The sequence below is a fragment of the Macrobrachium nipponense genome, chromosome 22 (genome assembly GCF_015104395.2).
Source record: "Macrobrachium nipponense isolate FS-2020 chromosome 22, ASM1510439v2, whole genome shotgun sequence".
NCBI classification, from domain to species: domain Eukaryota; kingdom Metazoa; phylum Arthropoda; class Malacostraca; order Decapoda; family Palaemonidae; genus Macrobrachium; species Macrobrachium nipponense.
In genome coordinates this window covers 30936412-30950238 of record NC_087213.1, presented here as the reverse complement: position 1 = coordinate 30950238, position 13827 = coordinate 30936412, and the positions used below count along the sequence as shown (strand labels likewise).

At 38.4% G+C, this 13827-nt stretch overlaps 1 protein-coding gene across 3 annotated transcripts in view; it reads right to left on the bottom strand.

Moving 5' to 3' along the window:
• LOC135198575 (uncharacterized) overlaps positions 1-13827 on the bottom strand; it is a 194122-nt gene that overhangs the window by 28649 nt on the left and 151646 nt on the right. The window lies entirely within an intron of this gene.

Below are 13827 nucleotides of genomic sequence, written 5' to 3'. Positions count from 1 at the left end.
TGGTTAAAGGCGCTTCACTGTACGTCCTGATTTCTGGGTTCCAAGGTTCGCGCCCGGGAGCCGACGAAATTATTATTAACTAAGAATTGCCCATCAGTTAACATATATTACATATAGCTAAGACGTGACCGATCTGCCCAGGTCTAAAGACTGTCACCCAATAATTTGAGACACTAAATATGTTAATAGTATACGGTTTTGCAACACCTACATCCTTTATACCCTACCATCATTTTATTAATGCACCGATTCACGCATTCACTTCATTTCATTTCACATAATTAATTTTCACAAAGAGTTTCAGAAACAATATAATAAATATAATATAATATGAGAAATATAGCAAATTAAAATACTTTATATAAGTAGCCTAGATGGTTGCGAGGGCCGGAACCAAGTGGCCCATCACGCTTAAATACTGGTAACTCAACTAAGTTATCCCATAAATACAAATCCTGTAGTACTAGAGTAGCATATCCAATAATGTGTTCTTAGCATAGATTAATTAATAAAATAATACCTTTGCAAAATTGATGCATTGATGGTTCACACAACCCACGGCTATAAAACCTGGTGTGTAACATCTTTGTGACTAGATTCGCATATTATTGGCGATGCAGGTAATTATAGTCCAGTCAATCTAGAGCAAAAAAAGATGCAGCAAGCATAAGTTGGTAGAGTAGGGATTTACGGTTTCGTGATCCTTAGCCACATCCAAACAACATGAAACTTTTACCATTATTCAAATAGTGTATCCAGGTGATTTAAGATGGAGGACAGAATGACAGATGGAGAGAGAGAGAGGGGGAGAATACAGCTGCTTATGGGATAATGAAAAAGGATATTTCCGTCTGAATATTATTATGAATAGTCAGTTCCAACAATATTTAAGAGGTTTTTTTTACATAGAAAATATGATAACGATTTAAAACAGTTCTATAAGATAAGATTTCATAATAATTATTTACAAAAAATACACGATAACACATTTCTTATAGCAGAAGGTCTCAAACATATCCATCAGATTAATAACTAAAAGGAATAAAAGCACGCGCTCTCTCTCTCTCTCTCTCTCTCTCTTCTCTCTTCTCTCTCTCTTCTCTCTCTCTCTCCATAAACTGTACGCATTTCTTTCGGTACCATTCCTCGTATTCTCTCTCTCTCTCTCTCTCTCTCTCTCTCTCTCTCTCTCTCTCTCTGTGTGTGTGTGTGTGTGTGTCTTTGTCCATATTTTTGATTCGTTATTGTATTTCTCTGCCTGAATACCGTAAGTTTCCTCCTCCTCCCATTCGAACCATTCTACTGCTGGGGTCACACATTCACGTATCACGACGGCGTATGCCCACGTATGTGGATCTTGGGCATCATCGCGGTGAAATGACCTTGAACAGCTGGTAAACAGGACACGGGCTACCGGACGTAAAGCCAGCGACGTAAATTGCGCCGGAAATGTACGCGCAAAGAAAGCAAGGTCGGACGTCTACCTGGAACTTACGCCGATCAACTTCACGTCAAGACCACGCCCACCGTTGTGGGGCTGTGCTGTTGCCAGGGGTATGAGCACATTACTACAGTTTTTAATTTTTTTTTATTTTTATTCTGTTTGAATCCGCGAAAGACATCTACAACACAGCTGAATATTACAGTTGAAAATTATATGCACACAAAATCGAGATTTATTATCATTGAGAGAGAGAGAGAGAGAGAGAGAGAGAGAGAGAGAGAGAGAGAGAGAGAGAGAGAGAGAGATTTACCAAGATATATACTTTCTAATTGTACAACAAAAACATTTCAGTAGACGCAATTAGAATAATGGTTGTAAATGAGCACATCACTGATTATATATTAACCCCATTTCTGAATGATATTTATAGCAATAACCAAGTAACCAGTCGACAAGGAATACAATACGTAGTTTTAGGAATTATGATTTATGAACGCTTTGGGAGCTCTTATATAAGATTAGCACTAGAATTGTCTTGCTTCGATTTTACCATTCAGACATACACTTAGACTTATAAAACTGTTGACTATGGGCGATTTATATTTAAGCGATATAGAATAACATCTAATAACTTATCAAACATTCTTAAAAATAAATAGGAATTCTACCTATTCAAGATAATATTTTTTAGATGTATATAGGAATTCCTCTTAGATATTTACATTATTTGTTACACCATTATTGTAAGACTGCTATTCAGAAGAAATAAATATCTTCGACACTTCCATAATCTGAGAATACCGTGTTACCGGGAAAGTGTTCGTGTGTGTGTGTGTGTGTGTGTGTGTGTGTGTGTGTGTGTGTGTGTGTGTGAAAGTTATTCTAGCAGATTATACTATACGTTTGCTGTCTACAAGTGAAGTCTTTTGTTATTTTTGGCCTAAGCAGTAAAGGTTATTTCAAAAAGGACTACTAGACATCCTAACAATTGTCTTCGTCAGAAATTTCCCCAGTATTTTTATATTCGTTATCCATTTCCCACTCGCCTTTTATTGAAACCTTGTCTCCATATTCTGAATCGTGATCAGCCACCTGAGACACAGAAACAGCCCCTGGGCTATGAAGCCATTAGTCCTGCTCCCACACAAATGGTTCGCACTGCATGGGTCCATATAAGTACTCGTCCAACCCGGGATTATTCATGGCCTAAAGGAAACCTTACCAATAACACCAGGCCCCAACTCCTCTACTGTTCCTGCGTTGCTAATCATAAATTAATTTTCTTACTGGAGCAGGTGTGACAGACGACGTATAGGCGGTAGATGCCGAATCCTGTTGACGAAAATGACCCGGTTGTTGAGTTCTGGTTGAGATTTGTGTACCGGAACGCTGGAATACTACCTTGGGAATAGAGCCTGGGATTACCCTGTATCCCTCTGACAGATTCCAATTCATTGTTTGATTGATGATAGCGGTCAAAAGTCAGGAGAAAGTGGAAATCGTATTAGGAGCCAGTGCTAAAGGATTATTCCAAAATCCACTATTGTCAATGAAAGAAATAACTGAGACCGTCAGGTCTTGGGATAATCCTGTGGCCATATTTTCAAGTTGATTTTCCAACAGATGACCCGAAGGCGCCGTCCTGACCTTTTATACCACGCTACAGCGTTGCCATGTCGTACAGGGTTGTAAATGTGTAAGGATCGGTTTCGCCGTAGGCTGCAGCGCAATTAGGAGGCCCACGTGCTTCGCGGCGGAAAGAAAACAACGACGGCGAACAATGCAGGTGACCCTAGTGCGTACCCCGCAGCAGTCACCGTGGGTCCCACGTGCAATGCCTGGAGCTACGTCAGGAGACATTTGGCGTGACCACCCACGACTTGTTTTGAACATTTCAAAACTGGAGTGGGCTACGGCGCCCTAGTGGGGCGGAGCTTAGCACCCGGACGACACGTCGCCGTACGTTTACGATTTTACGTGTGTTTTACGTTACATTTACGGTTTACTGACGTGAGTTGTTGCCAACTACCAATTTCCGCTCATGCGTGGGCGTGCGTGCGTTGATACGTGAATGTGACCTTAGCATACCTATGTACTGGTTGTTTGAACGAAGACCACCTTTCAGGGCAATAAGGGCATGATCTCTCAGAGCCAGGTTTGGCGGGGCGACGACGGTTTTGTTGCTGGCTGTACAAGTTTTATAACTGTACTCTAAATGCAACGTTAGAAATGCTTTATATACAATGCACTAAACTGTACACTTACATTAGAATAAGGCGATTCAGGAGATAACGACTCTGACGACGAGATCTTCCTATAGACATTGAATGTCGTTGACTGATCCCTGAGAGGTCAACGAGCTGACCCCAGGTCGGTGACCTTGATGAATGAGTCATGAATTCATGATCACGTTCGCCGAACGGTCGTTAGAACGGCTGGCGAATAGGGAGCAGGGCCAACGCCGTCTTCAATTCAATTCAAGGCGGCGTTGGCAGAGCGGAGTCGATTTTCTTTGGATGTGTGTCAACTCCGAGATCGCTAAGCTATATCTGTAATTGGAGAAATGGTTTTTTTATCTCTGTTGCTGTTATCAATTTGGCAGAAATGCGGAGATTAAACATACATGGGAGGACCCAAACAGCCCCACCAGAGAGAACTGGGAATTGTGGAAATACTATAGACTTGACAAGATCGATTCCGGATTCGACTTCTGCCCACCACTATCTTTATTCCTTTGTACAAAAGCACAAAACACTGGTCAAGAAACATTACTCCCGTTGCTGAATAACCACTGGTTCCATGCAACGTAAAAACACCGTACAAACAAACAAAGAAACGTTACCGTCGTACGGCACAATGGAAGCTTTCCTCTACGCATCCTGATTCCTCAATAAGAGAAGGAAATGCAAGCTATGAAGTATCCTTTAGAACAAGTTATTCAACGGACTATTGATGTAACAAACCTCAGCAAAGCAACACTTTGCCGACTGAATAAAGAATGAGACGAATCAGAAGAGGAGAATGGTGTTCCAGTCTTGACAGATAACAGAGGTAAACGATCGAAAACCGTGAGGAATATTGACGATTTTGACTAGGGAGTGTTACGACGCATTGTGTTGTGTTGCATTGTTAGTTGGGGAAAGAGATACCAACTATTGATAACATGATCAAAGATGCTCAGAAAATATTGGATTCCGTAGATGCCGAGAAACATTGCGTAGAATACTCCATGATAATGGATTTAAATATGGAAAGGTTAATGGGCGGAGATTTTAAATGTAAAGGAGTGACATATTGAGTGCAAGGAAAAAATTTCTACGGGCAATGAAAAAAAAACTCAGAAGCAGGGAAATAGTCCCTGATATTTCCCGACGAGACATGGGTTAATCAAAGTCATCCCTTGAGTAAAGTGTTGGATAGCTGGAACAAATAAAAAGCAACAGGGTGCAGACACCAACCAGAAAGGGTAGCAGACTGATACCTATATACATGCTGGATGTAATCGTGGATTCATTCCCAATGCAGCACTTGTATTTAATGCAGAAAATAACGGGGGTCATCGTCTGGAAAAGAACTATCAAGTGTTCGAAAAATGGTTCTGAAGCCAGCTGTTACCGAATATTCCAACAGAGTCAGTCATCGTTACGGACAATGCACCATATCATTCTGTTAAACTTGATAAACCTCCAACGTCTATAATCCGAAAAGAGAAATATTAATGTGGCTCAAAAGCATAGGTGACAATCCACCAGATAGTTATGTATAGTGAAGCTGAATTAGTGGTGTTAGCGAAGCCTATTGCAGCATCTATGGGTTCAGTTTACGTTAATGATAACATAGCTTGTGACAATGTACACAAAATTGTAATATTGTTTTCTTACCATTGTCGTCATAATGCCATCGAATTGATTTGGGGACAGATCAAGCTATGTAGCAAAAAAGAAAAAGTTGTAAATGACTGATTTGAAAGCTTTGCTGCATGAAGGAAGCACTGTGCTCTTTGACGCAGGAAAATTGGTCAAATGCTGCTATTCAGGTGGAAACTATCATACTGAACGATTAATATAGAATATTCTGATGACGGTGATTGTTGATTATTTTCATTTTCTTATCACGTTATAAATAAAATTGTAATATGTCATTGCACACACCAAAGGAGAATTATAATTGATATTCCCAAGATATAGTGAGTTGTATATTAAACCACATTTGTAGCGCGAATGCGCGCGTGTTTGAGGGTTTAAAATCCACGTAAGAAGATGAGTAATAACTGGGACTTTGAACAAGTATTTTCGTAGACCGTAGTTTATTCTACATTTTCAAGTTCACGTTCTTACGTGGATTTTATACTCTCAAACACGCGCGCATTCGCGCTACAAATGTGGTTTAATATACAACTCACTATATCTCGGGAATATCAATTATAATTCTCCTTTGGTGTGTGCAATGACAAATATCATTATAATTTTATTTATAACGTGATGGTAGGAAAATGAAAATAATCAACAATCACCGTCATCAGAATATTCTATGTTAATCGTTCAATATGATAGTTTCCACATGTCTAGCAGCATTTGACCAATTTTCCTGCGTCAGAGAGTACAGTGCTCCATGCAGCAAAGCTTTCAAATCCGTCATTTACAAATTTTTCTTTTTTCTACATAGCTTGATCTGTCACCAAATCAATTCGATGGCATTATGATGACAATGGTTAAGAGGCAATCTTAGCATGTGTCACATTGCTATCTGAACCCATAGATGCTGCAATAGGCTTCGCTAACACCGCTAATTCAGCTTCACTATACGTAACTATCTGGTGGATTGTCCCCTATCTTTTTGAGTCACAAATATGTCCATTCTCAGGATTAACCTTAAACTCGCCCCCCAGTTTCAATCGTGGAAAGGGTGCATTTTTGTTTTCATTAAAAGTTCCGGAAATGACGATTCGTCGAATTAGCAAAATTGGTAAAGAAACTGGGCATATATTTAGAACTTCCAGTGTTCCAGCATGGAAGAGAAGGAAAGTCAGTACTGTAAGTAACCAATCAAGATGACTACGTTAAAGATGCACTGAGGACAGTCAGGTTACTATGAACGGAAGGGAGTTCCTACTCCTGATGAAGTGTTGATAGATGCGAAAGGAAATAGAGTTCAGTGGAAGTAGGGGATCTCTATGGAAAGTGATGCTCAGCATTGGTTTTTGATATGCTAAGAGTTGATGGCCGAAAGGTCTTGATGGAAAGAGATGATGTTCAGTGCCTGTGAACAAAGTTCTTACGGCAATGGAAGATGCAAAAAAGGAAGGGCCTTTCAATTATATATTTAGATGAAAACATAGGTTAGTCAAAATTATAGTGTTGGCAATGCTGGATTGATAAGGGCTCATCTAAAGCGACAGGCCTTAAACGGCCAACAGGAAAAGGCGGACGTCTCATGGTTTTGCTTGTAGGTTCAAAGGATGGTTTTGTTCCAGGTGCGAAACTTAGGTTTGCTTGCAAAAAAGACGCCGGCGATATTTCATCACCAAATGAACCATGTAGTTTTTGAACAATGGTTTTACACAATGTCTTACAAACATAGCGCCATCATCTATTGTAGTTATGGATAATGCCCCCTATCATTCGGTAAAAGTAGACTCCACCGATATCGGATTAAAACAAAAGGCGACAATCAAAGAGTGGATCATGAAAAATGGGGAAAATCTAAGAGATCCTCAAATGGACAATGAATTTTTGGACATTGATAAGCTACCCTGTGAAACTGCGCTCGAACCCTAACCAAAATAGATGTGTAATCGATAAACTTGTATCAGGTTTGGTCATAGTTCTTCGTCTTCCCCCTTACCATTGCCAGTACAACCACATAGAACTTATCTGTGGCCGAATAAAAATTATTTCAAAATGGCAGACTTGTTGGAATTTCTCAATGATGTACTGGAGGTGTTGTTATAAAAACTATTATTATTTCATAAGCACACAACGCCAAAGGAAAATCATGAAGGACAACCAAAATTTACTCAGCCGTGTTTCTAAAGAAAACAAAGTCCAGTAAATGACAGATCTCAGGCAAAGGCAAAAACAAGGGATTAACTCTATGGTGAGATTTAAAAGGATAAGTAGATCTGGCATCGCTGTAGTTCTTGTCCTGGCCACACCCTAACGGTCTTCAGAGTGCTTGAAAGAAAGAGTACAAGCATGTCTTTGAACCTTGCTTTGCATTTTTGTGTGTGTGTGTGTGTGTGTGTATGTGAGAGAGAGAGAGAGAGAGACTTATTTGCTCGCTTCCCCTAAGTAGATTTCAATATTTGCTTGCTCTGGCTTCGGAATTGTATATTCAAGTATACATCTCTACAGACCTAAACCATGATAAAACAATAAATGCCAGATTTTCTTTTTATCATATTAAAACATTTCGTAACATTTTACACCGGGTAACGACGTGAACATTTCTTTTGGCACAGATTTTGAGCTACGTTGTCAGTTCTCTTAAAAGATTTCAAGTCCAAGCTAAGCTGCCCTTGGGGCATCATGTAGAGGTCGAATTCGGGTTTAAGAAAATGACGAGTATGGGGGAAAATATTCTATACTTAAAATAGCAGAATTGTGTGGTGTATTTTAAAGCGTAAAGCAAGAAGTGTGAAGTGCGAGTACTTTTTATTTGCCAAGAAGGAAAAAAATTATATATTGTTAATATAGGAGAGAGAATTATATGGCACATACCCAAGTGGAGAATTTCTACACACACACACACACAGAGCGAGCCTCATGTCAGTTATAAAATTGGCGACGATTGTCTTAAATATCAAAAGAGGGGTTTAACTTGAGCAAGGCCAATAAATACAGAGGTCAGACGGACAGAACTGTCACCTTTCTTCTTCTTTTGACTACTTAAAATCTGATACTTCCGTTAGCAGAAAATTCCGAGAATGCCCAAACAATTTTGTTGATAAAATAAAATAATTACTTGTAGCCTTAGTACAGCAGTGAGAATTGAAGGAAACAGTTGTAGTTGTACCTGTTATTAATGAAAATAATTTCTACACACTTTAATACAAACAAATAACCTTCATTTATTTTACAACAATATCGTGATTGAAGGCCTTAAAATGTATAAAGTATTTAGACACACATCTTAAACTTTAATTTTTTTCTTGCATCTCTCCGATCATTTTCAATTTTATTCTTTCTCTTCATTTTAATAGCAATATTTAAGTGTCTTGGTCTAAAATATAAAGAGATCTTTGCAAAGAATTCAGTAATCTCTTCAGGGACCTGTACTCCTGATCGTTGCAATTCGGCAGCAAGAGTTTTTTTTGCATACTTTCCTTTCTAAAAGTGATGAACCGTGAATTGTGTTGAAGACGTCTCGTAGGACAATTAATTAGAAGAACAAAATTCCTCCGATGGCATATACAGCTCACCTCTGTTTACCATCCCAATCCACGATTCATTTGCATTTATACACTCTTTTTTTTCTTAATTGTGGATATTTGTAGCAAACTTTTTGACTATATAACCACCTATGTATTTAAGAGCTGCTTCAATTACAGTAGCAGCTGTATTTTTTATTTGCTTTATCCAGAATCTGATTATTTATATCTTCTGAGGGGCATTCAAAATCTAAATCTCTAAACAATGAGCTGGTCAGGTTTATTTCTAATGTCAATTCTCTATCTTCACAGTATTTTGAACGGCATGCAGACTCATTTGTTAACATATCATAATTGTTGCTCTTGGCAATGAGGTTTGTTTTTTCACTAATTATTTTGACATCTTTTCCCAGAATCGATTTCCTTAGACTAAATTTGATTTCACCAACATTATGATGATCGTATGTGCACTCATTTTGCCTTATGTACCGATCAGTGCTCTAGGCAGTCTTGATTCAACTTTTGCGTCATGAGGTAATCTACTTAAAAAGCTCTTTAACATATTACAAAGACCAAGATAACCGACTTGCTAGAAAGAATTTGTACAGACATTTTGTTTTCCTCTGCGTTTTTTTTTACTTTAAAGCAGTCATTACCTTTATGACCTTTTCCAAAGTATTTATTTGAAATTCATTATTAATCCCAAGCCATCTCGCTGGTATATCGCCATACATGTCGTTTGAATTCATTATATCAAAACCAGTCGTTTTATCACCGAGATAAAATCAGAGGAAGGTTGGATAGGGTTAGATTGGAGTTCATTCATTTTATAGGCCAGCCATATTCTGTACTAGATGTTGCCAACATTTCACGGATGCATGTGTCAGAAATGAAATCCCGGCCTAATAAAAGCCTGAAATCAATTAGGTTATTTCTGACTAATTTTTACAAATGGGGAACGTCGGCAAAAACGTTCATCTCTCCCTGTCAGCACTTGCATTCTTGAATGAAATCCTATTGACAAGAGATCAATGCTAAATTCTTTCACATGTCAGAAGCAATAGCAACAATGGGATAACCAACAGCCTCAACATGCTTATGATTTCTAATAGCAACTGCTTCAGATTTGCTTCATCAAAGTTGAAATAAATTGGTTGTTTCCACTTCCCTACAAGACCACCTTGTAGCATTGGTAATGACGGGCTGGGGCGAATTGTGGCGAGCGTGAATGAGCCATGGCCATGGATGAGCCCAGAAGATGACTCAGGATAATCCTCTGTCCGACTGACCTTGAGTTTCCTCGGAAACAACAAAGCTCTGGACGACGAGGCGTGAAAAAAAGGAAGAAGAAACATTGGCTGGAGTCGCTGTCGTGTATAATAATTCTTTTCCTTCTATCTTCAATAATTGCAAATTATGCAAATGTTTTGTTACTAGTTGATGATGATATTTTTGCCCTTTCTATTGATCTTGTATCTTCAAGTCCAAATGCCTTAAGGGGATTTACCACGGATGTACTGGAGAGTAGAATCCTTGGTAGGACCAAACCAAGAGTTACTACTGCTCTGAGGGCATTTCAGGATTAACCTCGAGGTTAAGGTTAATCCAGAGAGAGTGGACATATTCAAGCGTACTGCCCAGCTATTTGCTTAAATCACAAGTGGCTTCGTTTTAAAGTAATATACGCCATGTATATGCATGCTTACGTTATCGTAGCATACTACTTATTTACACAGAAGGTACACACACACACACACACACAGTTGTAGGATCCACATATTGTCTTTGGTGATTGACTGTGTGATGAATATATCCAAGGGTATTTAGGCAGCCATATGCAGGCCACTCATCTGAATGAATAACTGATCCAGCCTGGTACTCCCTCTGAATTATTGGTATCGCCCCGCTTATGAACTTGAAAGTATCTGCAGTCCGAACCTCATTTTAGGCCAAACACCCAGGATCCACTCATTCTAGCTCCGTGATTTCTATTATTCTGTATATCGGCATCGCTGTCTTCTGATGACGGGGCAGCATCACCGGTTAATAGTCGTCCTCGGTTGTATTTTCTTCGACCTGCGAATCGGGCCTCGTCGATCTGTATTGGCTCCTCTGCTGTTCCAATAATTTGTTCCCTTTTTGAAAGATACATCCCACATACTTCACGACACATTGAACCAATATAATTGTAGGCTTGGAGAGCCCCGTTAGCGTGATGGTAATTTCCACAGGCGTATCAGATATAAAATAGAAAATTAACTCCAGTATTGCACTTAATTTTAACCTGCAGTTCACACGGTTATTAAGATCTGTGTAATGAAAAATTTCATTTCCGACCCTGACAGCGTGAGGTTTGGCATCCTTCTTTGGGCATCTTAAAATCTGTCTAGAATCACCACCTCTATCCCTTTTCATTTTTTGCTGCATTACAGATCCACGCTTGTGACACAGATCAGCATCTTGTATTGATTTTATCAGATTATGGTCTCTTAAAAAATCAACTGCACTCTCTTCACTTTCAATTATCTTGTAGAAATCTTTAGCACGCCATGATGAAACTTGAGGGTACTTCCAAGCAATGTTCTTTGACTCTAGTAGCAGTGAACTAAAATTTAAGCATTTGACTAAGAATATAAAGGTTTTGGAAGGTTTAAAATTTTTTAAAAATATTATTATAGGTTATTCTAAACAAGGTAACTGTTATGATTGAATGCATAGAACTGCTGAAGGATGTCCAGTAGTTACCTAAACAATTGTATTCTAAAATGGTAATAGTTTTGAATTTTAAGCCATTGAATGTTGTTGCGTAGTTGGCAGGTCTACTACCCAGTTATCATTATCTAGGTTATATTTCTGAAATTTTAAAATCAATTAACAGATTTTGACAGAAGTTGATTGGTGGACCGCATACTTAACCGGCAGGCGCGCCCGCGCGCACCACACACACACATATATATAAATATATATATATATATATATATATATATATATATAACTCTTATTAAATTATTTGAACAATGTACAGCAAGGTCCAAGTAGTATAATAGTTTTGGTCTTCGTGTTTTGCTTTTGTACCGACGAATGGATGGGATGATAAGACAATCCGCTTATTACTGTGACTCTTGGCGGTCACTTAATATCCTTAATCATCCATACACGAGGCAATGGCAGCGCCGCTCAAAAAAATCTGCCAAATCCACCCAAAAGAGTTACCCTTTTTCCTGAAAAGTTTGAACGATTTTAAGAAAATATGGCAACAGCGCTAATCTCCCTCGTGTCTCAACTTTTTGTAGCCAGAGTATAGAAGGTTTGGAAATAGTATAGCTGTGTGATGGTCGAGATGCTACGAGAGAAAATGATGCACAAAGAATTGAGCTGAGAACAGAAAGCATTTGGCAATTTTATCAAGTTTCTGGTTTTAATGATAGATTTCGAAGCAATACTACTTTGATTTGTGTAGGTATACAGCACTTATGGCGTTCTTTGCTTTCCGCTGAAATGTACTATTGCGAGGACAGAGTAAGACAAGGAGAACGAGCGAACTAATTTTATTCGGCAACGTTGTTGAAGATTAAGATGGCTTTATGCCAGCACGGGTTCTTGCTCAAGAGCAGCCCGTAGGAATGGCAACGGCAAGTGAGGTTGTTGTTGTTTAAGATTAAGCTGGCCTTGTGCCAGCACGGGCTCTTACTCACAGAGCAGCCCGTAAGCGTGAGGTTGTACATAAGGCGACGTGCGGACGGAAACGTAGTGTCCGTCACGCACGCACGAACATATAAATAATATATATAATTACACTTATCAAATTTATATATATATCATACATATATATATATATGTAATAATATATATATAATATATGTATATATATAATATGTATATGTGTATATATATATATATATATATATATATATATATATATATGATATATATATATATATAATATTGCGTGTCAACAGAGGCATTGCATTTGTAATTGTCTGGCTTATTAAGGCGCAGATTTAAGTTTGTTTACCCGCAAGTAATAAATATGTAAACGAATGTATATTGGCGTACCACAGTACCATTCCCTTATGTATATAAGTAAGATATTAATATATATATATATACATTTATATATATATATATATATATATATATATATATATATATATATATATATATATATATATATATATATATATATATTATATATATATATATACATATTAATTCCGAGGTAGACCGAATTGAATATTAAAGGACATTTGTAGCTTAATACTTGTACAGTATAGGATCACGGTGTGATAAAAACTCACACAAACACAAACACACACACACATATATATATATATATATATATATATATATATATATATATATATATATATATTATAATTAAAATGTTCTCGTGCGTTTATGCGCGTGCGCGCTTTTGATAATCTTTTAGGAGGGTCTAAGAAATTGTGGGTGTTCTCAATCCGAAAAGGAATCGTGTGATTGGTCAGCATGGGAATTTGAAGTACTGGCCAATAAGACAAAGTTTCCTAATCTGATGGGCAGAACCTCCGTGGGGCAGGAAGTCTTTTCGAGCCTTCAATAGCCGGACCCCGACCTCGAGCCTTCATTAGGTCTTTGAACTTCGAAGTTCGAACATTTCGGGTTAACGGATTGTCGAAAACGAGGCCATGAAGCTGCCGCTGTTTTTCGCTCTAATTCTCGTACGATCGAATGCAGGGGCGCAACTCCATCTGCAAACAGACTTTCCTGAAAGCCTGCTCAAGGACGAACAACGAGATCTCCACATTTCCAGCGATGCTTCACCGACCGCCACCGATTATCTCGACTTGGAAAAGGAAGTCACAGTGATTTCAGCTGTTACTGAAGTCATTCCTACTGAAGTTCATCTCGGCCCCATAGTTCCAGAGGAAGTCACATTCAACGCATCGAGTGACAAAGATGTTGCCGTTGCTTTCCTAACTGAGGAGGAAACAACAATTTTAGGAAGCTAAAAGAAGACATTACTGGTGCAACC